The following is a 23,071-nucleotide window of genomic DNA, read 5'->3' on the forward strand; positions in this document are numbered from 1 at the left end:
GGTTAATGGAACTAGGATAGAAGCTCTGAGGGATAGAGATGCCAGGGTCACTATGGTGAGAGACACACTGGTTTCCCCTGAGCAATACTTGATTGGGAAAATGTACCCACTCACCAATGCTGACAGTGTTACCACTAATCATCCAATGGCTATGGTGACATTAGTCTGGGGGGGGGGGGGGGGGCGGTTACTAGCCTGAAACAGGTAGTGGTCCCTCAAAAGTTACCAGCTGCATGTCTGCTAGGAAATTACCTGGAAACCTCAGCCTGGGCTGAGGTTGAGCTAAAGACCCATGCTGGGTATCCCTGAATTGGTGTGTGTGCAAACTAGAGCACAGAGCAAGAGGAAGGGTGAAAAAGTAGGGTTGGAGCCTGAAAGTATGGCCCAACCACCAAGAGAGAAGGTAAGAAGACTGGGGGACCAGCTTCTGTACAGCAAACCACTCAGGACCCCTCTCCACAGGGAGAGGACTTGGACAACCCAGAGGGAACTGAGCCTATGGAGCTTGACCCTTACCAGGTTGAACTCTTGGGCCCAGGGGGACCCTCTAGGGAAGAGCTGTGCCAGGGTCAGCAACACTGTCCAACTCTTGAAAGACTGAGGCAGCAAGCTGTTTCAGGAGCAAAGGGGAGATGTCAGTGGTGCCCACAGAGCTTATTGGGAAGAGGGATTACTGTATACTGAAGCAAGAAATCCCACTCCTGGAACTACCAGGAGGGTGGTAGTGTCACAGAAGTACAGGGAGTTCCTCCTAACTTTGGCTCACGACATCCCCCTAGCTGGACATCTGGGGCAAACCAAAACTTGGGAAAGGCTAGTTAGTCACTTTTACTGGCCCCAGATGCACCAAAAGGTGAAGGAGTTTGTCAGCTCCTGTGTAACCTGTCAGGCCAGTGGCAAGACAGGTGGCCACCCAAAGGCCCCCCTGATACCACTGCCAGTGGTGGGGGGTCCCTTTGAAAGGGTAGGTGTGGACATTGTGGGTCCACTTGAACCTCCCACAGCCTCAGGGAACAAGTTCATTCTAGTAGTAGTGGATCATGCTACTAGGTACCCTGAAGCAATTCCAATTAGGACTACTACAGCTCCTGCAGTAGCCAAGGCCCTCCTGGGTGTCTTCACCAGGGTAGGGTTTCCTAAGGAGGTGGTTTCAGAGGTTCCAACTTCATGTCTGCTTACCTGAAACACATGTGGCAGGAGTGTGGAGTGCAGTACAAGTTTACTACACCCTACCATCCACAAACCAATGGCCTTGTTGAAAGGTTCAACAAGAAATTGAAAGGCATGATCATGGGACTCCCTGAAAAACTCAAAAGTAGATGGGATGTCCTGTTGCCATGCCTGCTTTTTGCTTACAGAGAAGTGCCACGGAAGGGAGTAGGGTTTTCCCCCTTTGAACTTCTGTTTGGTCATCCTGTGAGGGGACCACTCTGTCTTGTGAAATAGGGTTGGGAGAGGCCTCTCCAAGAACCCAAGCAAGACATTGTGGACTATGCGCTTGGCCTAAGGTCCAGAATGGCTGAGTACATGGAAAAAGCATACAAGAATCTAGAGGCCAACCAGGAGCTTCAGAAGCACTGGTATGACCAAAAAGCTGCACTGGTTGGATTTCAACCTGGGCAACAGGTGTGGGTTTTGGAGCCAGTGGCACCAAGGGCACTCCAAGATAGATGGAGTGGCCCTTACCCTATCCTAGAAAAAAAGAGTGAGGTCACCTAATTAGTTGACCTGGGCACTAGCAGGACACCCAAAAGGGTTATCCATGTGAACCGCCTTAAGCTCTACAATGACAGGGCTGACATCACCATGGTGATGGTGACTGACGAGGAACAGGAAGCAGAGAGTGAACCTCTCCCTGATCTCCTCTCCTACAGCCCAAAAGATGGGTCAGTAGATGAAGTTGTCTTTTCAGACACCCTCTCTGCCCAACAGCAGGCTGACTGCAAGCAAGTCTTGCAGCAGTATGCTAGCCTCTGTTCCCTGACCCCTGGTCTGACAAACTGTTGTACCCATGATGTGGACACTGGTGACAGTGGACCTGTCAAGAACAAGATCTATCGACAGTCAGACCAAGTCAAGGAAAGCATCAAAGCTGAAGTCAGCAAGATGCTGGAGTTAGGGGTTATTGAACCCTCTATGAGAGCCCCTGGGCCAGACCAGTGGTTCTGGTCCCCCAACCTCATCCACAGGGTGGAAAGAGAGAAATTAGGTTCTGTGTGGACTATAGAGGGCTCAACTCTGTCAGCAAGCCAGATGCTTACCCCATTACAAGAGAAGATGAGTTGATAGCCAAACTAGGGGCAGCCAAATTTCTCAGTACCTTTGACTTAACTGCAGGGTACCGGCAGATTGGCATGGCCCCAGGAGAAAAAGAGAAAACAGCATTCTCCATACCTGATGGGCATTATCAGTTCACTGTGATGCCCTTTGGTTTAAAGAATGCCCCTGCCACCTTTCAGAGGCTGGCGAATCAAGTACTGGCTGGGTTGGAGTCCTTTAGTGCAGCTTAGCTCCACCTGGCAGGATCACCTGATCCACCTTGGGAAGGCTTTAGAAACTGCAGGCCTAACTATCAAGAAATCCAAATGCCAGATAGGGCAGGGCACTGTGGTGTATTTGGGCCACCTTGTTGGTGGAGGCCAGGTACAACCCTTACAGCCCAAGATCCAGGCCATCCTGGACTGGGCAGCTCCAACAACCCAATTCCAAGTCAGGGCATTCCTTGGGTTGACTGGATACTACAGGAGGTTTGTGAAAGGATATGAGTCCATTGTGACTCCCCTCACAGAACATACCTCCAAGAAGATGCCCAAGAAGGTTAACTGGACAGTTAGTTGCCAAAAGGCTTTTGACACCCTGAAAGAAGCAATGTGCTCAGCACCAATTCTAAAAGCTCCAGATTATGCCAAGCAGTTCATAGTGCAGACTGATTCCTCTGAGCTAGGGATAGGAGCGGTCCAATCCCAGTCCAATGATGAAGGCCAAGACCAACCTGTTGCTTTTATAAGCAGGAGGCTTCTCCCCAGAGAGTAGCGTTGGAGAGCCATTGAGAGGGAGGCCTTTGCTGTGGTTTGGTCCATGAAGACGTTGAGGCCATACTTGTTTGGTACTCACTTCCTGGTTCAAACTGACCACAGACCTCTCAGATGGCTAATGCAAATTATGGGGAAAATCCAAAACTACTAAGGTGGTCCATCTCCCTACAGGGAATGGACTTTGAAGTGGAACACAGATCTGTGACTGCCCATGCCAATGCAGATGGACTTTCCAGGTTCTTCCACTTAGACAATGAAGACTTGGAAATGTGCGATGGTTAGGGCCCTTTTGAAAAAACCCACCTTGGACCAGAACAACTTGGCCAATTTCCGCCCCATTTCCCTACTTCCCTGGATGAGCAAACTGCTTGAAAGGCACATCAATAATATCTTAGTGGACTACTTAGAATCAAATAGTCTGCTATGCGCCTCTCAGACGGGTTTCCGCCCGCAGCATGGAACTGAAACTGCTCTCCTAGCAGTGACGGAAGAAACTAGATTGGTGCTGGACCGGGGAGGAAAAGCAGCCATCATACTACTAGACCTCAGTGCCGCGTTCGACACTGTCAACCATGCCACACTGCTACACCGTCTGAAAGGCATGGGCGTGTCGGGCGCGGCCCTAGAGTGGCTGACCTCCTTCCTTGACGAGCGCTTCTTCCAGGTGTTTGAGGGCAAAGCAGTCTCCCCTAAGCAACCACTTAGATGTGGGGTTCCTATGGGCTCCTCCCTGAGCCCCACACTTTTTAATGTCTATATGCGACCTCTAGCGGAGATAGTCCAGCCCTTTGGCGTGCGTATTGTCACCTACACGGACGACACCCAGTTGGTGGTCTCTCTGGACCACACTGAGGAGCCGTCCAACACCCTGGGCCTCTGTCTAGAGGCCGTTGCTAAGTGGATGCAATCGTCCTGTCTCAAACTTAACGGGGAGAAGACAGAGATTATGCTATTGGGTAACCCTTCTCCGACCATTTTGACATCAATTTGGCCCACCTGCCTTGGTGCTCCCCCCCCTCCCAAACCGCAGATAAAGAGTCTGGGAATCTGGCTCGATAAAGCGCTTGACTTCTCGGTCCAGGCTACCAAAACTGCCTCCACGTGTGTCGGCCTAATGAAAATGCTCCCTCTGCTTCCTTTCCAGGTGAGGAGAATCATGGTTCAGGCCCCGATACTCTCCCGCCTGGACTATGGAAACGCGCTATATCTGGGTGCCCCGGCTTCAGTGACCAACAGGCTCCAAGTCACGCAAAACTGCGCCGCCCTATTATTATTCAACATCCCCCGCTGGCAGTCAGCCAAGAAAGCTCCAAAAGAATTGCACTGGCTCCCGATGGCTGCTAGAGCACAGTTTAAGGCTATGTGCATTGTGCACAAATCTTTCCATCGAACAGGCCCTGCCATCCTGTCCCCCTTAGTTGTGCCCTACGCTCCATCCAGAGCCCTTCGCTCGGGATCATTGCACCTAGTTACCACTTCTAAAATCAACAAAGCACGTTGGGGCGGCCGTTCCTTCTCCCATACTGCTGCGAGACTTTGGAACTCCCTCCCCTTAGCCCTCAGAGAAAATAATAACCGGCTGGCTTTTAGGAAAGCTTTGAAAACCCACCTGTTTGCAAAAACGTGCTAGTCTCACCCTGCGGCCCGCCACAGTGATCAATTAAAGCGCTGCGAGGCTTCCGGGTAGTCTATGCGCTATATAAATATAATTTTTCATTTAATTTAATTTCATTTCATTTCAAGACTCCATAGAGCAAGATTAGTCTAATCACCTTTCGTTTGGGGGGGGGTTGAGTGAGAAAAGGCCATCTTTCTTGCATGGTATGCCCCCACTTTTTGCTGAATTGCTGATGGACTTTGACTGAGTGTGCCCTGGGCTCCTGCCAATCAGGTGCCCATGGCCTGTGTTCCTTCCCTAAAACTGCTTGAAGCCTAAACCCAATTGGCATCTCTGGCCACATGTCAGCCCCTGGTAAATTGTACCCTAGGTACCCAGGGCCCTGTGACCAGAGATGGCCCCTAAGGGCTGCAGCACTTATTGTGCCACCCTTAGAGTCCCTGTACCCTGACACACACACACTGCCTTTGCAGGCTGAGTGTCTTGGTGCAGAACAAAACAGAGAGTCGACATGGCACACATCCCTGTGTGCCATGCCCACAAAACACACTGCCCTGGCATACCTCAGTCACCCCTCTAGCTGGGTACCCTATGCCAGTTGTGTGGGTACAGGTGCATGAGCCGTGTACCCCTACAGTACCCAGGTCCATTCCTGGGCACTGTAAGTGCAGTGCGCCATTAAGAGTATATGGTGCTGGGAGGTCGTCATCACGAACTCTATAGCACCATGATGGCTGCACTGAAGACTGAGAAGTTTGATATCAAACGTCTCAGCACATTAAACCCACACTGATGCCAGTGTGGGATTTAATGTAAAATGCACGACAGAGGGCATCTTAGAGATGCCCCCTGAACCTAACCAACAGCCAGCGTCCTGACTGAGAGGCTGCCACCCAGCAGACATGTAGCTGAACCCCTGGGTAGAGAGCCATCCGCTCTCGTGGGTCTGCAACAATGCACGTCCTGGGCGAGGTGCTAGGTCTCCTCCCCCAGGATGGGCAGGGGAAGCTTCAAAGGCATGCCACCTTTGTGAGCTTCTCCAGGCCCCTTGCTGTACTCAGCAACTGGCCCCTACCGGTTCTGACCCCCACTCTGGGCGGAAGATCTGCGGGAAAACCTAAGTGAGGAAAGGGGGAGTGCCAGCCTCTGCCAACCCCACCCCTCAGGTGGGGGAGGCGAGGTGAAGCACAACTCCGGGCTCTCGCCATCTTGAGGATGGGAGCCCTACCCAATCAGGGCTAGGCTCCTGCCCCCCTCCCACTGGAGAGTGGCAGGATAGGGGGTGTACCCACCCCAGGGAAGGGACCCATTGGTCCCTGACCTCTACCTACCTGTAACACCCCTAAATTTAGTATTTAGGGGCACCCTGAACCTTCCTTCCTCAGGTCCCGAATCCGAAACAAGAAAGAAGAACAAGAAGAAAGAAGACCTGCCTTGCAGCTGCTAACAAGAGGACGACACCAACTGACTTGGCCCCAGCCCTACAGGCCTGTCGACCCTGCTAAAACCCGGCATCTCCAATGGTCATCAACCTCAAAAACCCCGGAGGACCTGACTGCCTTGCTCATCTATCAAAACTGGGACTCCCACGAGCAGTGGTCCTGCTCAACAACAAGCAACAACCCCTGGTGCCAGCCAGGAACCGCGAAACCAGCACACACTGCACCCGCCGAGCACGGCCTGTGCATGAGTGGACAAAGATCACGAGTACGTCCCCCCAGCGACTGTGACCAAGAATCCAGCACACAAAGACCCTCCTTGACGCTCCTGACGCCTGCAGCCTCAGAACCAGGGACCCCTCCAACCGCAACCAGCAGAGGGTAAGATTTCCCGACGTGAAAAGATACCCCTGCACCCGGCGCCCTGCGGCCCCCTGTGCCCAGCTCCTGGGTGCCTACCTAACCTACAGCTTCCCAACTTACCTCTCGAAGTGGTGGTCGCACCTGAAGAATCTCCGTCCCCGAGCTTACAGCCTTTGTTCATCTGGTAGCTTCTCCATTGAAATACATTGAGTGCCAGACGGCTCAAAAGCACCCTGCACTAGGGTGACCAACCGTCCGTAAATTTCACGGACAGTCCGTAATTTCGGCCAGCTGACCGTTGTCCGTGAAGGATTCTTTAATGGACGCCATTTGTCTGTAATTGTAACCGGGCACCGGTCGCCCCACCCTAAAGCCGGCACAGCTTCCACCCACCTCCCTTCTTGACTCCGATGCTGTACCAAAGCTCAGATACCCGGCAGCATAGGAGAGGCACAGCGGGATGGCAACCCTCACACCTTCAGCCCTCGATGAGCTGTTAAGAGGTGTTTGAAGGTGACTGAGAGGAGGGGCTGCAGCTTCAGGAGCAGGGGCATCTATTCAGATGTAAACAGCCCTGAATGCGTCATGTCTCTGCAATTTAGAGGCGCCTCACACAGTCCTTCCTGCCCAGGGCCCCAAACATCATAGAACCGGCCCTGATTACACTGAGGCAGCACGTGGTTCTTTTTACAGAGCTTAATTACTGTTCCCAAATTGTAAGCAAACCTTGGTTATTCAAACATGCAGACTATAATGTAATAAAACAAAGAAATGGCACAATGAATAACAAAGTATGGAGGACAATCAGTTAAATCAGTTCTCTTGGAGTATCTCCTTTAAGTACTGTACATCACAGTGGGGGATGGCAAAACTAACATTTTAGAAAGAGAGCCTGTCGTCTCGTTGTCTTATCCAGGAGGGGGTGTGGAGCCCTACCCCACCTTGGAAGAGACCAAGATAATACTAGAATACTGCATGCCCACCCTTATGCCCACCCTGGTGGATCCTGTTCCCCCTCCTGTGATGGCTCCTCCCCCCCCCATGGCTCCTGTCCCCCCATGTGGTGGCTCCTGTCCCTCCCCCCCGCCTGTGATGGCTCCTGTCCCCCCCCCCCACCGTGGTGGATCCTGTCTCCGCCCTGGGTGGCTTCTGTCCCAGCCTTGGAACGGCTCCTGCAGCGAGGGTCAAGTTCTTGATGGGCCTCTTCTCAAAAAGGCTCAGCTCAAAATTAATATGAAAAGGTGAGCGAGTGAGTAAGTGAAGGGATGGGTGGATGGCTGGATGAATTAGTGAAAGGGTGAATGGATGAATGAAAGATTGAATAGATGGATAATGAGAGAGGATGGATGGATTGAGGAGTGAGTGGAAGGATGGATGAGTGAAAAGGTGGATGGTGAGTGAGTGGGTGGATGGATGAGTGAAATGATGGATGGATTGATGAATTGATAAGTGCAAGGGTGAATGGATGGACGGATCAGTGAAAGGGTGGATGTAAGGATGGATGAGTGAGTGAAAGGGAGGGTAGGTGGACAAAAGGATGAATAGATGAGTGAAGGAGTGAAAGGATAAATGGATGAGAGAAAGGATGGATGAGTGATAGGGTCAATGGATGGATTTATGAGTGGATGAGTAGATGGGTGGGTGGGTGGATGGAAGGAAGGAAGGCTATGTGAAAGGGTCGATGGAGAGAGAAAGGGAGGATGGATGGATGACTGAAAGGGTGGATGGGTGGAAGGATGAGTGACTGGGTGGATGGATGAGTAAGTGAAAGGATGGCTGGATGGGTGAAAGGGTAAATGGCTGGATGGATGAGTGAATGGATGGATGGGTAGAAGAGTGGATGGATGAGTGTACAGATGAATAGGGTGAAAGGGTGGATGGATGGATGGATAATGAATGGATGAGTGAAAGGATGGATGAGTGAAATGATAGATGGAAGGATACATGACGGATAGGTTTGCAAATGGTTGAATATGTTTGGATATGGCTGGGCTTACTTATATACTATTGCGCGACCTCCTCTGATGTGTCTGTAAAACGTACCTATTGTCCTGAAGTTTTGTCCTGAATTTTGACCTCTTGTCCTGAATTTGTGTCCTGAATTTTGACCCTTTGTCCTGAATTTTTACACTCACCGTCCTGAATTTGCACCATTGCCAGTTGGTCACCCTACCCTGCACCCAGCCGCCCGAGTGCCCCTGGAAGTGCAACCTCTATCCTATCTTACTTCCCCACTTGCCCTGTGTGATTGACCAGGAGCCCAGCTCCCACAGCCGTGTGGCCTGCCTGCTAGCAGCCACCAAACAAAGGCCCCCTGCCCGCCATCGGCTAACATTGGGCCTAACTCTCTCTGCACCCTGCTGCCCCTGTGCCGCTGAGAGTGTAACAACTGTACCTACCTGACCCTGGGAGACCCCTGAGTCTATGCCCAGAACCTTAACTCTGCCAGTCGAGTACTTACCTGAAAGCCGATAACTCACTTTTTCTCCATAGGGTAACATTGACTGGTTTCACTAGGAAATTCTTCTAAGTGTCGAGTTTTGAAACTTTAAAATATGCACTAAAAATTAGCCGAACGACGAAAACGAAATTACTCACCTGTTATCAGGAGAGATCCCAGGGCTGGATCTTGGTGCCCAGCACTGACCCTGAAAAGTAATTACAACAGTTCTTACTGATAACTTGATTTTCCTCCATAGGATAACATTGCCTGGTTTTTGCCAGAAATTCTTCTAAGTGTCGATTTTTGAAACATACAAATATTCCTTAAAAATCGCCTGTGTAACAAAAACGATTTCTTTCAACTGTTTACAGGAAATGCACCAGGGTTGAATCCAGGATCCAACCCCGAGTAAGAAAATCACACGCAAAGTAACTGAAATTGCATTTACTTAAAAACTCCCATTGAGCTCAATGTTATAATTGTGTTTGAATTGTGTTGCCTATTGCAACAACTGTAACTATTGCATTTAAAAGTATATTGCTTAAAGTATACAACTACAGCATTTCATTCTGAGAAAGTATTTTGATACCTACTTGTGGTTCTAAAATACATCAACTATATATTTTTATATACAAAACAATTGGCCTAGAGTTCAGTTCTTGAGTGTGTGAGACCATTTGCTAACTGAGTGTGTACAACAAATGCTTTACACTGTCCTCTGATACTGCCTTACTGCTCGATCAAGCTACCACTTTAGAGGGTAAGGTGATATCTAACTTTACCCTCTGCCAAACCTCTGGGGACTGTGGACTCTGTGCACACTGAACCTTACTTTGGTGCAGTATATACAGAGCCACTTTCTTACAAAAGGGTGCATTCTCTGCAGGAGTGAGTAAAAGTAATGCACATGTTGTGGACTTTATAGGAGAGAGAGGAAGTAACCCACAGGGTGCAGTCTCCAGAGGAGGGAGAGAAAAATGCACAGAGTGTGGTCTCTTTAGGAGAGAGTGGAAGTAATGCAGAGGGTGCAGTCTCTTTAGGAGGGACAGAAAGTAATGCACACGGTGCAGTCTCTAAAGGAGGGAGAGGAAGTAACACACAGGGTGCAGTCTCTATAGGAGAGAAAGAATGTAATGCACATGGAGCAGTCTCTGCAGGAGAGAGAGCATGTAATGGACAGTGTGCGGTCTCTGCCAGAGGGAGAGAAAGTAATGCACTGGGTTCAGGCTATAGAAGGGAGAGGAAGTAATGCATGGGGTTCAGTCTCTATCGGAGGGAGAGAAAGTAATGCACAGGCTGAAGTCTCTATAGAAGGGAGAGGAAGTAATGCACGGGGTTCAGTTTCTATAGGAGGGAGAGAAAGTAATGCACAGGCTGAAGTCTCTATAGGAGGGAGAGGAAGTAATGCACGGGGTTCAGTCTCTATAGGAGGGAGAGAAAGTAATGCACAGTGTGCGGTCTCTACAGGAGGGAGAGAAAGTAATGCACGGGGTTCAGTCTCTATCGGAGGGAGAGAAAGTAATGCACAGGCTGAAGACTCTATAGGAGGGAGAGGAAGTAATGCACGGGGTTCAGTCTCTATAGGAGGGAGAGAAAGTAATGCACAGTGTGCGGTCTCTACAGGAGGGAGAGAAAGTAATGTACGGGGTGCAGTCTCTATAGGAGAGAGAGAATGTAATGCATAGGGTGCGGTCTCTATAGGATGGAGAGGAAGTAATGCACGATGTGCAGTCACTGCAGGAGAGAGAAAATGTAATGCACTGGGTGAGGTCTCTGCAGGAGAGAGAGAAAGTAATGCACAGGGTGCAGTCTAGAGGAGGGAGAGAAAGTAATGCATAGGGTGCAGTCTCTAGAGGAGGGAGAGAAAGTAACGCAGAGGGTGCGGTCTCTGCAGGAGAGAGAGAAATTAATGCACAGGGTACAGTCACTTTAGGGGGGAGTGAAAGTAATGCACAGGATTCAGTCTCTATAGGAGGGAGGAAGTAATGCACAGGGTGCAGTCTCTGCAGAAGTGAGTTAAAGTAATGCACATGGTGCGGTCTCTATAGGAGGGAGAGGAAGTAACGCACAGGGTGCAGTCTCTAGAGTAGGGAGAGAAAAATGCACAGGGTGCAGTCTCCGCAGGAGAGGGAGAAAGTAATGCACAGGGTGCGGTCTCTTTAGGAGGGAGTGAAAGTAATGCACAGGGTGAGGTCTCCATATGAGGGAGAGAAAGTAATGCACTGGAAGCAGTCTCTATAGGTTGGAGGAAGTAATGCATAGGGTGCAGTCTCTAGAGGAGGGAGAGAAAAATGCACAGGGTGCAGTCTCTGCAGAAGTGAGTTAAAGTTGTGTACATGGTGCGGTCTCTATAGAAGGGAGAGAAAGTAATGCATAGGGTGAAGTCTCTAGAGGAGGGAGAAAAAGTAACGTAGAGGGTGTCTCTCTGCAGGAGAGAGAGAAAGTAATGCCCAGGGTACAGTCTCTTTAGGAGGGAGTGAAAGTAATGCTCAGGGTGCAGTCTCTTTAGGAGGGAGGAAGTAATGCACAGGGTGCAGTCTCTGCAGGAGTGAGTGAAAATGCACAGGGTGCAGTCTCTATAGGAGAGAAAGAATGTAATGTACATGGTGCGGTCTCTATGGGGGAGAGGAAGTAACGCACAGGGTGCAGTCTCTAGAGGAGGGAGAGAAAATGCACAGGGTGCAGTCTCTGCAGGAGAGAGAGAAAGTAATGCACAGGGTGCAGTCTCTTTAGGAGGAAGTGAAAGTAATGCACAAGGTGCAGTCTCTATAGGAGGGAGAGAAAAATGCACAGGGTGCAGTCTCTGCAGGAGTGAGCGAAATATATGCACATGGTGCGGTCTCTATAGGAGGGAGAGGAAGTAATGCACAGGGTGAAGTCTATATAGGAGGTAGAGGAATTAATGCACAGGGTGCAGTCTCAACAGGAGGGAGAGAAAGTAATACACAGGGTGCAGTCTCTATGGGAGGGAGAGAAAGTAATGCACGGGGTGAAGTCTCTATAGGAGAAAGAGAATGTAATGCACAGGGTGCGGCCTCTATAGGAGGGAGATGAAGTTATGCACGGGGTGTAGTCTCTAGAGGAGGGAGAAAAAGTAATGCACAGGAAGTCTATAGAAGGGAGAGGGAGTATTGCACGGGGTGCAGTCTCTATAGGAGGGAGAAAAAGTAATTCACAGGGTGCAGTCTCTGCAGCAGAGAGAGAAAGTAATGCACAGGTTGCGGACTCTAGTGGAGAAGTGTAGCTCACTGGTTAGAGGAGGCATACCCTGAAGCAGAGATCAGGCCTGGGACCTGGGTTCGATTCCCGACGCGGCAGGGTCCAGAACCCAATTGTCCACGGACTCGATAATTCTCGCTTCGGTGCCCACTCTAAGCATGAGTTCACACTATGCAGCTCTGGGCAACAAGCCTGCTTAATCTCCACAACGGCCCCCCGCGGCGGGATGCCTGGCTTTCACCTTGGGGATACCCAGTATGGGTTATCTTACAGGGAAAAACCAGGACGGGTTCCCAATGCAAGCGCCAAGATGCCCGTAGGGTGATAGTTGCGCTCTATAAGTACCCCAATCAATCAATCAGGAGGGAGAGAAAGTAATGCACAGGGTGCAGTCTCGAGGGACAGAAAGTAATGCACAGGGAGCAGTCTCGAGGGACAGAAAGTAATGCACAGGGTGCAGTCTCTAGAGGAGGGAGAGAAAGTAATGCACAGGGTGCAGTCTCTAGAGGAGGGAGAGAAAGTAATGCACATGGTGCGGTCGCTATAGGAGGGAGAGAAAGTAATGCACATGGTGCGGTCGCTATAGGAGGGAGAGAAAGTAATGCACAGGGTGCGGTCTCTATAGGAGAGAGAGAAAATAATGCAGAGGGCACAGTCTCCGTAGGAGGGAGGAGTTAATGCACGGGGTGCGGTCTCTGTAGGAGGAAGAGAAAGTAATGCACATGGTGTGGTCTCTACAGGAGAGGGAATGTTGCACATGTAATGTACAGGGTGCGGTCTCTATAAGAGGGATAGAAATTAATGCACATGATGCGGTGTCTATAGGAGGGAGAGAAAGTAATGCACATGGTGCGGTCTCTATAGGAGGGAGAGAAAGTAATGCACAGGGCACAGTCAGCACAGGAGGGAGGAAGTAACGCACAATGTGCAGTCTATAGGAGGGAGGAAGTAATGCATAGGGTGGGGTCTCTATAGGAGGGAGGAAGTAACGCATAATGTGCAGTCTATAGGAGGGAGGAAGTAATGCACAGGGTGCGGTCTCTGTACGAAGGATAGAAAGTAATGAACATCATGCGGTCTCTATTGGAGGGAGAGAAAGTAATGCACATGATGCGGTCTCTATAGGAGGGAGAGAAAGTAATGCACATGATGCGGTCCATATAGGAGGGAGAGAAAGTAATGCACAGGGTGCGGTCTCCATAGGAGGGATAGATAATAATGCGCAGGGCACAGTCACCGTAGGAGGGAGGAAGTAATGCACAGGGTGCAGTCTCTATAGGAGGGAGAGGAAGTAATGCACAGGGCACAGTCAGCATAGGAATGAGGAAGTAATGCACAGGGTGCAGTCTCTTTAGGAAGGAGGAAGTAATGCACATGGCGCGGTCTCGATAGGAGGGAGAGAAAATAATGTGCAGGGCACAATCACGGTAGGAGGGAGAAAGTAATGCACAGGGTGCAGTCTCTATAGGAGGGAGGAAGTAATGCACATGGTGCAGTCTCTATAGGAGGGAGGAAGTAATGCACAGGGTGCAGTCTCTTTAGGAGGGAGGAAGTAATGCACAGGGTGCAGTCTCTTTAGGAGGGAGGAAGTAATGCACACGGTGCGGTCTCGATAGGAGGGAGAGAAAATAATGCGCACGGCACAGTCACGGTAGGAGGGAGAAAGTAAAGCACAGGGTGCAGTCTCTATAGGAGGGAGGAAGTAATGCACATGGTGCAGTCTCTATAGGAGGGAGGAAGTAATTAACAGGGTGCGGTCACTATAGGAGGGATAGAAAGTAATCCACAAAATGTGGTCTCTATAAGAGGGATAGAAAGTAATGCACAGAGTGCAGTCTCTATAAGAGGGATAGAAAGTAATGCACATGATGCGGTCTCTATAGGAGGGAGAGAAAGTAATGCACATGATGCGGTCTATAAGAGGGATAGAAAGTAATACACAGGGTGTGTTCTCTATTGGAGGGAGAGAAAGTAATGCACATGATGTGTTCTCTATAGGAGGGAGAGAAAGTAATGCACATGATGCATTCTCTATAGGATGGAGAGAAAGTAATGCACAGGGTGCGGTCTGCATAGGAGGGAGAGAAAATAATGCGCAGGGCACAGTCACTGTAGGAGGGAGGAAGTAATGCATAGGGTGCAGTCTCTATAGGAGGGAGAGGAGAGGAAGTAATGCACAGGGCACAGTCAGCATAGGAGGGAGGAAGTAATGCACAGGGTCTAGTCTCTATAGGAGGGAGGAAGTAATGCACAGGGTGCAGTCTCTATAGGAGGGAGGAAGTAATGCACATGTGCAATCTCTATAGGAGGGAGAGGAAGTAATGCACAGGGTGCAGTCACCGTAGGAAAGAGGAATTATTGAACAGGGTGCAGTCACCGTAGGAGGGAGAGAAAGTAAAACATAGGATGAGCATAAGCGGTTGTACACAGGCGAGTCACTAAATAAGAAAGTACGAGGTACGTGCATCGAAACTGATATGCAGAGTGCAGTCATTATTGGAGGAATGACGAGAGAGAGAAATGGCGTTGCCACTATTGTAGGGAGAGAACCCAGCGATCAGTAAGCAAAGCTAGATGAAGAAAATGACCAATGCTGGGAAGAATGACGGAATATAGAAGACCAGAGACCAGTGTGGTGCGAGAAGTCACTATAAGCTAAGCAGAGGCTGATGCACAGAATGGCGTCGCTCAAGTCACAGAAAAAGAGGACATTTACGTCTGTAATTTTTCTTCTACGTTGGGAGTAAATATGCATTTTTTTTAATTCACAAATATTTCAGGATTACACATGGCAAACCGCGACAGTCACACGTTCCTTAGAGTACTTCTGTAAAACGTTTGTGAATACCTATTTACTCCCATGTGAAGGATTTACACAGTAAATGTACAGTCTATATGTATTTATAAAGAAAAGTTTTGCTTTAGTGCAACAATACTTTTTTACGTTTTTCATAGAGAGGAAATATTTTCCTCCTGGAGAAACCCCTGCCCATAAACCCTTGTACCCCCACCAATATTGAGGGGTTGACAGGAGTAAGTGGCCAACCTTTTTTCAGGATGAAAATGAGTACAAGAATAGTATGCGATAAACCACAAACCTTCAGGCTACTAACATCCTGTAATGCCACTCACTCACCTTACCTTTCTTCCAGGAATTTACAAAGCAATCAACGCAGGTGTCAAAATATGTATTTGTGCGGAGAACTCTACCACGAGTAGAGAGTTCTCCACGCTTGTAAATTCCAGTCAAGAAGTAGGGCACTCCAAGCTGTGCTCACCTTTGTAATGTCCACTAACACGCAGAATTGTCTGTTTTCACAAACCCCTTTCAATTGCATTTCCGCTTTGGAAAGCATTGAATTTTGACCCCAACCAAGCCATTTCTAAAGGAGTTTCTCCAGACGGAAAATATTTTCTCCTGAAATAAAATAAAAAGTGAATTTGCACAGAGTATCTTATTCCCCTGGTTCAGAGCTCTGTACTGTGGAGAACTTCCTGCCATAAGAATAGGATCTCACCGGGAATGTCGCGTGACCTCTCAGAGTACGCCTGGAAACGTGGCTGGTACATCTTTCCAGCCACACTCCTAGAAACGTCTGTGAATTCCAAAAAGTAGAAAAGCTAAGTACGGAGGTCCCTTCCAGCCTTTCTTTGTAAATGGGGCCTATTTGTGCAAATTGAACTTAAACGCGAAAATGACTTGGTGAATTGGTCCTCTAAGAGTTTTCCAGGTGCAGGGGGAGAATCACTACAGGGTCGAATGTTGCCCCTGCCCAGGATTAAGGTGCTATAGGATGTATAGAGACATGCTGCATAGAGCCAGACATTGTTGAACAAGCATGTAATAATGCACGGAGAACCATCACTGCAGGTGTGAAATAGGCCACTGCTTCATGCGAGATCTCAATAGGATAGGAGGAATAAAACAGATGCCCAGCGTGGTGCTGCGGCTGCAGGTGGAAGATGACGCAAGACGCCAGGCGGTCACGAAAGGAGGAGCAGACACCAAGGCACAGGGTGCAGTCACTATCGGAGCAGTGGGTGCTGTGCTCTCCGAGAATGCAAGACACGCACAAGACTGAGGCACTGCAGGGCGATCAGGGACTGAGGCGCAGGGTGCAGTAACTGTAGGAGTAGATGTTGATGAAAAGGATGAAGTACTCTAGGAGAAAGACAAACATGCATAGAGTAGAGGGTGAGTACAGGGTGAATGATGCAGATGGAGTAGTTTAAGATTAATAGGACCAGAGGGCAAGTCATGGGACGCAGTCACTATAAGAGAAATAAATACAGTTTGAGATGACTAGGTCGCTCTAGGCTGAAGAGAGGTTGATGCAAAGGATCCAATCACAGCTGAAGGAATGGCCCCGGGGACATGGCGCTGCTACTAGAACAGGAAGCAAAAGCAATGTCCAGGAAGAACCCGTGGTCACAGTGCAGTCACTTTCGAAAGCACAGAGACTGATCTGCAGGGTGCTGTCACACGAGAAACAGACTCACGGAAAGGGTACTGTCAATACTGGATGAACAGAGACCGACAATGCACAGTGTGCAGTCAGTAAAGGAGGAAAAAGACAAACGACAGGGGTCAGCTGCTGTTAACAAAGACGAGAACAGGATGCAGTCCCTGTAAGATGCCAAACACTGCAGATCGTGAAGTGACAATGGGGGAAGGGGTCCAATGACAGGAGGACAGACACCAGTGCACATGTAGGGGGCACTGTTGAGCAGGGTCCTCGGTGCAAGGCGCTGTACTAATGGTGGAATGTGAACTTAAGCATTTGGTAATTTTATATAGCGCGGCGAGTCGCCTCACAGATACTTCAGAGAGCTGCATTGCTCAAACTCCGATGCAGCGTTACAGCAGTGCCATCCAAGGCCTGAGAGTACTACTTAATTTGAGTCGGTGCGGTGGTTACAAGTGGGGCCCACCAGCCTTCACATTTGGGTCCGGCCCTTTTTTTCTCAATAGGCTTCGATCTACAGCAAGAGAGAGAAAAACTGAAGCGGATAAGGACGAGTAAGATGAAGGCAGAAAAACATAACAAAGGGGAGAACGAAGGGAGGCAAAATAACTTCCAAGAGCTATATAAATAGTCACAGAGTGTCTGGTGCTGGATGAAAGAGGCATGAGGTGGAATTAAAATTAAACATCCTTGGTATTCGGCTCCCCGACCTTCGATAGCACCGGCCCCTGGCACTCATTCTTTTACAAATTCAGCATTGCCTGAGAGCCGAACCCCTCTGAGGACGTTCAACACGGCACCTTCTTCCTTCCGGCTTCCTTGTCTGCTCCTGGCCTTGGGAGCAGGTGCTCTGGCAAAATATTTGCGTTCAGCTAATCAGAGCGAGATTCCAGAGCCAGGTCCTTCCTCGCCCCCTTCTCTGCTCGCATTCCTACCGTTTCCAGCCGCAGACCCGGTGTCTATTGAGGCACTGCCCGCCAACAAGCCGCGTGGTCTGGAAAAAATGCCACTGACGAGGTCTCAGGTGGAAACCATGCTCGAGGAATTCAGGGCGTGGTAGTGTAGGATAAGCTTCAAGGAGCATGACTTTATGGCGGACTTCACGGTGAAACCACGTTTCTAGGAAAGCCTCTTTTAAAATATGTCTTATTATTTTACTCCAATTACTTCAACTGAATTTAAGCTAGACTGCAACTCACAGAACACATCTTTCGGAAATGAAAAAGCTCCAATTTAAGAAAAGTGTGTGAAAATGCGATTGGCTTATCTCGTCAGTGTGCCAATGCGGTCCTCTTCCTCTATGCCGTATTTGAGTTGGCCTTTGTTTGAGGTGGGTGCTGCCACTTTGCCATAGCTCCATTGGCGCCCTTGCGGGGCAGGACACGGTGCACCAGTTCAAAGCAGGGCACATCACAGTGGTTTTGCACCCACGCCACCTAAACCACTCCCACTTCTATGCCGAGGACTGGCTTGGGTAGATTGGTGCAAGCATAAGGTTTTTCTTAGCATCTTGGTTTTGGCAAAAAGTCAGACACTGAGTTTTACTTTGCATTTCACATGTATGCCCTGGGTTGCATTAATACATATGTATGCATCAAGGAATATATCATTACCTCTTCGTTAGTCTTCCTCGCCACATGACTAACACAGTGAGCTTCAGCTCCACAACAGAACCCTCCAAAGCAAAAAAGTCAGCATCCCATGCCTCCCATCCCACGCCAATATGGCCGCCCCATTACACCTATAAGAGGCGGGCCGGCCCAACCCATCAGCCTGTTTTTTTTGTTCTGCACTCTCTACAGAGTGCATCAGGTGAGTGGTGCCTGCTGTAGCAGGTGCATGGGTCCAGGGTTGGAGGTCCTGCTCTAGCTGACCCTAGGGGCATGGACCTTGTTTTGATTCCCCTACTTGTTTCCCCCGGTGTGTGTGGCGGTTGCTGTGCTTGTACCGGTGAGGCTCTGCCTTAGCGAGCCGTGGGTTTTCAGGTAAGGGGGGGGGGGGGGTTTGCGTGGGGGCCGGTCTTTCCGGTTCCCTTGTGTGTGGCATTCCCTTCGCCGCCCGCCTTTTGTTGTATTCTGCGGGCGGCAGCTGTACGGAGCTTTGTCTTCCGAGAGTTGCGGGCGGGTGCTTTACGTTTCTCAGACCCTGTTGACATCTCCTGCCCCGAGCCGCGTATTCGCCTGCCCGCCTGCCCATCGTGGCGTTGGGGGAGGCGGCAGCTCTGCGGGGCTCGGTCCGACTGTGGGCCGCTGTGCGGCTCCGGGCGCGAGGATTTATGCGCCGGGGCAGCCTTGGGAGACGCATGCTTACCTGCGTCCAGGTTCACTCTTCCGGGCTGGGAGCGCTTCGGGGTCGGCGGCGTTGCTGGCTGCACGCTGTTGATCCTCGCGGCTGTGGGCCGGCTCGTTGTCCCGGGGGCGGGGCTTCGTTAGGGGCGTGTCCCGCCGGGTGTTTCTCCCGCCTTCCTTGCCTTTTTGGGCGCCGAGGGTTTTCTTTCGATTTGTCTCGCAACTGTGATTCTCGCGCTTCCTGCATAATGGATGGTGGGGATGTCCATGATGGGGATGTCCTGCCCTCCCAGGCTCCTCCTGACACGATTGCCCTGCGGTCCTTTCAGGACATGTTTCAGACCGCTGTTTCGGCGGCTTTTGCGCAGCGCTCGTTGACAGATCCCTCCTCCCCATTCCGTCCTCGCTTGCATCCCTCCTTGGTCTTGGTCACGGGTCACGGGTCACGGGTTCAGTTCCCGGCGGGTCCGCTCGGTCCTTTCTTCTGTCTGGGGTCGATAATATGAGTGCCTTTAAGTTGGGTGTCACCTAAACATCTGTTATTCAGCGCCAGCATTCCTGTAGTGGTGAACGTGCGCTTTCCGATTACGCAGGTTCTGTGAGGTTGTCCTACACGGTCAATGCCCGTGCATAATGTTCTGTGTGTCGTCGTGCGTTTGCTGCCTTTCTTGCGCTGTGCCTCTGGTTATCGGGGCTCTCACAGGCCAGGGGTTCGATTCCCGCACTCTCTTATCTAAGTGTCATATGTTGGCTACTCTTTCTGGCTCTTCTTTTGTGATGGCGTTTGATGTACGCCGTCCGCTCTTACTGCTCTGAGACGCCGGTCGTCTCACTTTTTTGTGATCCTTCTGTGGTTGGTGAGTGCTCGCTTCGGCAGCACTTATGCTATATTTGGATCGTTGCAGTGAAGATTTGCATGGCCCCTGCGCAAGGTTGACACGCGAATTTGTGTAGCGTTCCATGTATGCAGTTGTTTTGTCCTGCTTCTGGGGCTTCTCGGATTCCATGAACCAGGTGCTTTAGCTCTTTGGTTAGTCTTGTGCCTCTGGTTATCGAGGCTGTCTCAGGACTTGGGTTCGAGTCCTGCATATCGCTGTCACAGTGTCATGGGTTGGCAGTATATCGAAACTCTGCTTTGAGGCTTTGCTTCACTTTTCCGGTACGCGTGTTCTGTCCTGGTGGTTGGGGGTGCTGGCTGAGTGCTTGCCTCTTCCTCCTCCGGTTCTGTTTTTCCCTCTCTTGGCTACTGTGCCATGCGGGACTTGTCGCCCCGTTGGGTGCGTTGTTGTGTGCTGTTGGCCTGGTGGCTTGGTGTTCTGTTGCGTCCGCTTCGGGCGCCTCTGTTTCTCCTCTTGATCTGTCTCTGTCGCTGTGGCTATGTGGTGGTGGGATGCGCCGCCAGCCTTCACTTCGGGTGCGGGCGGTGGAGGTTGTAGGCGATTGTCTTTTTGCTTCGCTGTCGTCCTTCCTGCGCGCTGGCGATGTGTTGCCTTCCCTCTCTTCCCACTCCTACTGCTCTGCCCCGGTTGGTTCAGGGATCCCGGGTGGGGGCCCTGCTGTGTCGGGTTCTCTTGCTGGTTCCTCCTCCTTCTGGCCGTCGCGGTCCTGCCCTGCGCTCCCCCCTCCCCCGCCGCCTTGTGCTTGATGCCCTGCTATAGCGGGCTCTGGGGTTTGGGTTTTGGCGTTTGGCTGCCCCTCTCTGTGGGGGCGGCTGTGGGCTTCTAGGTTTTTCCGACTGTTGCGCCTGGGTGCGTGTGGGTCCCTCGGCCCCCTCTGTCTGTTTGGGGCGCGGGGCTCGGTTGGCTTTCGGCTTGCCGGCGGTGTCCGCTCTGTACCCTCGGTTCTTTCGTCCCTTTCCGCCCTGGTTTCGCATGGCCTGGTCTACTTTCTGCGAAGGGTGCTGTGGCTCAATGGTACGTCTTGTGCCTCTGGTGGCGCAGGTTCTCCCATGACTAGGGTTCAAGTCCTGCCAATGCTGTCCATGTGACCTGAGAGGGTGAATTTTAATTGTGCAGGGTCGGGCCTGATTTGTGCCCGGTTGGGGGCCCGCCTGGGTCTTCCGGGTGCTGTGGGCTTTGGGGTCCTTTTTGGACTCTCCCTGTCGTGTTCGGGTCTGCGGCTGTGCCGCTCCCTCCTCTTCATGCTCCCTGTCTCGGCGGTTGGTTCTTGCCCCCCTTTTTCTGTTGGACCAGGTGCTGTGGCTCGGTGGTTTGTCTTGTGCCTGTGGTTGTATAGGTTCTCGCAGGACATGGGTTCGTGGCACGCACTTGCTGTCTATGTGTCATGAGTTGGCACACTGTCATTCTCTTATGAGGTTGTCTGACTTGGTTGGGGCCTTCTTCGTATGGTGTTTTGGGTTCTCGCTTCGGCGACTGGTGTACTCCGCCTGGTACGTTTCGGTGCCTTTCGCATGTCCCCTGCACTCGGTTTCCACGCGTTTTCGTGTGACGTTCCTTGCAGTCTTGTTGCCTGGCTGTTTTTCTCCTTCCGGTTGGTCTCGGTGCCTCTGGTCCTTCCTTGGTTCGGTTTGCCCGGCCTCTTCCCGCTTCTGTCCTGGTACGGCTGGGAGGTTTTGGTGCTGCTATGGACTACTGCGTCTCCTGCAGGGGCCTGGGTTCGGTTTCTTAGTCGCAGAAGCTGATCCTGTTGAGTCCCCTCTGCCGTTCATCCGTTTGTGGTTGTTACATTGTAGGCCGTTTTGTTGGTTGACGACGCACTTCTGCTGTTCTGCACTCCGATTCCCGTAGGGGTTGTCGTGAGCTTTTTTGTTCTGGGCTGGGTCTGTGGTTTTCACTCTGGGTGATTTTCCAGTCCGGCTTCTGTTTGCCGTTCCTTGGTTGCTCTGGGGTTTTCCCCTGCCTTGCTGACCCTGCCTTGTGCTCCCGGGTGTTTGCTGGGTTCGCCCCTGTTTGTGGCTTCCTGTGTGACGGTGTTCTTCTGGGTCCCTTTGGTGCTGTTTGCTCCCTTTGGGTCTCCGGTGTTGGCTCTTCGGCCTTCTCATTCCTTCTTCTGCCGGAGTTTCTGGATCGCCCTGCCCTTCTGCCCTTCTCGCCTTTGGTGGGTGCTCGTTTCGGCGACTCGCTTGGTCCCTGTGTGGGGCGGGCTGGGTCTGTGGCGCGGCCTTTCCCTGCCTTCTGTGCGTGGGTGGTCTTGTGGGTTCTCCGCTTTCTGCGGTGGCCTGGTTGAGTCCCCTTGGTGGCCAGGTCTCTTCGGTGTCGTTTCTGTCACCTTCCTGGGTCTGTTTGTTCCCTTGTTCCTGCCTGGGTTCTCTCCTTGGGGTCGCGGTCCCTTCCGGGGGGTCCTTTGTGTGACTGGGGTTTATTTACCCTTCTGTTTCTCTTCTGCGCCCCTTTTTTCCTTTCTTGCGGCACTTGCCAGTTTGCTTACGTCTGGTTCCGCTGCCCCGTTCCTCTTGTGGTTTCGGCTCTCTCGCGAGTGGTGTTCTCCCTTGCGGGGTTGCTGTGTTTGTCATTCGGCTTCTCCCTTTCTGCTGTGCCTTTTTTGTTGGGTTGCTGTGGTGGGGTTGCCCTCTGTTCGTTCGGTTTCCCTTTTTTTTAAGGGGGTTTTTTTTGGTGCCCTCTTTCGGGATGTCCGTTGGCCGGTGTTGGCCGGCTTGATCTCTGGGCTCTGTTTTCTGTGGCCTTTGGCTCCGTGCGGTCTGGTCCGGAGCTTTTCTCTGTCCCGTTTGGGCCTTGGCTTTCGGCATGGTTCCTGCCGGCACTTTGTGTCTGGGGTCCGGGTTTTTGTCCTTCCCGGTGTCTTTAGGTCCCGGGCTGGTTCTTCCTGCTCGTGGTTGCCTCTCCCCTGGGTGGTCCTTCCGCCCGTTCTGGCCTGTTGGGTTTGGCCCTCGTTCGTGGGCATTCCCTTCTGGTCTGTTGGTTTCTTGTGAGTTTCCATGAAGCCGTTTGGCTTTGGTATGTGCTCACTGTGTTAGTCATGTGGCGAGGAAGACTAACGAGGAGGTAATGCCCCGATTACTTACCGGTAATCTTCATTACTCCGAGTATAGTCTTCCTCGCCACATGAGTTCCCATCCCTCCCTCCCTGTCTGGCTATCGGCTTCATGTTGTGCTTGGTAGTTTCTGGCTGATGGGTTGGGCCGGCCCGCCTCTTATAGGGGTCATGGGTGTAATGGGGCGGCCATATTGGGAAGGGATGGGAGGCATGGGATGCTGACTTTTTTGCTTTGGAGGGTTCTGT

General features: G+C 51.2%; 1 protein-coding gene and 1 non-coding gene across 7 annotated transcripts in view; one reads left to right on the forward strand and one right to left on the reverse strand.

The window, feature by feature from the left end:
* The window catches only part of CTSW (cathepsin W), a 1,394,816-nt gene that overhangs the window by 1,040,647 nt on the left and 331,098 nt on the right, over nucleotides 1-23,071 (reverse strand). The window lies entirely within an intron of this gene.
* On the forward strand, nucleotides 19,733-19,839 carry LOC146798181 (U6 spliceosomal RNA). The gene has a single exon (XR_014969344.1). It is a non-coding gene; the product is annotated as a U6 spliceosomal RNA (small nuclear RNA).

Source organism: Triturus cristatus, chromosome 9 (assembly GCF_964204655.1).
Source record: "Triturus cristatus chromosome 9, aTriCri1.1, whole genome shotgun sequence".
Classification (NCBI taxonomy): Eukaryota; Metazoa; Chordata; class Amphibia; order Caudata; family Salamandridae; genus Triturus; species Triturus cristatus.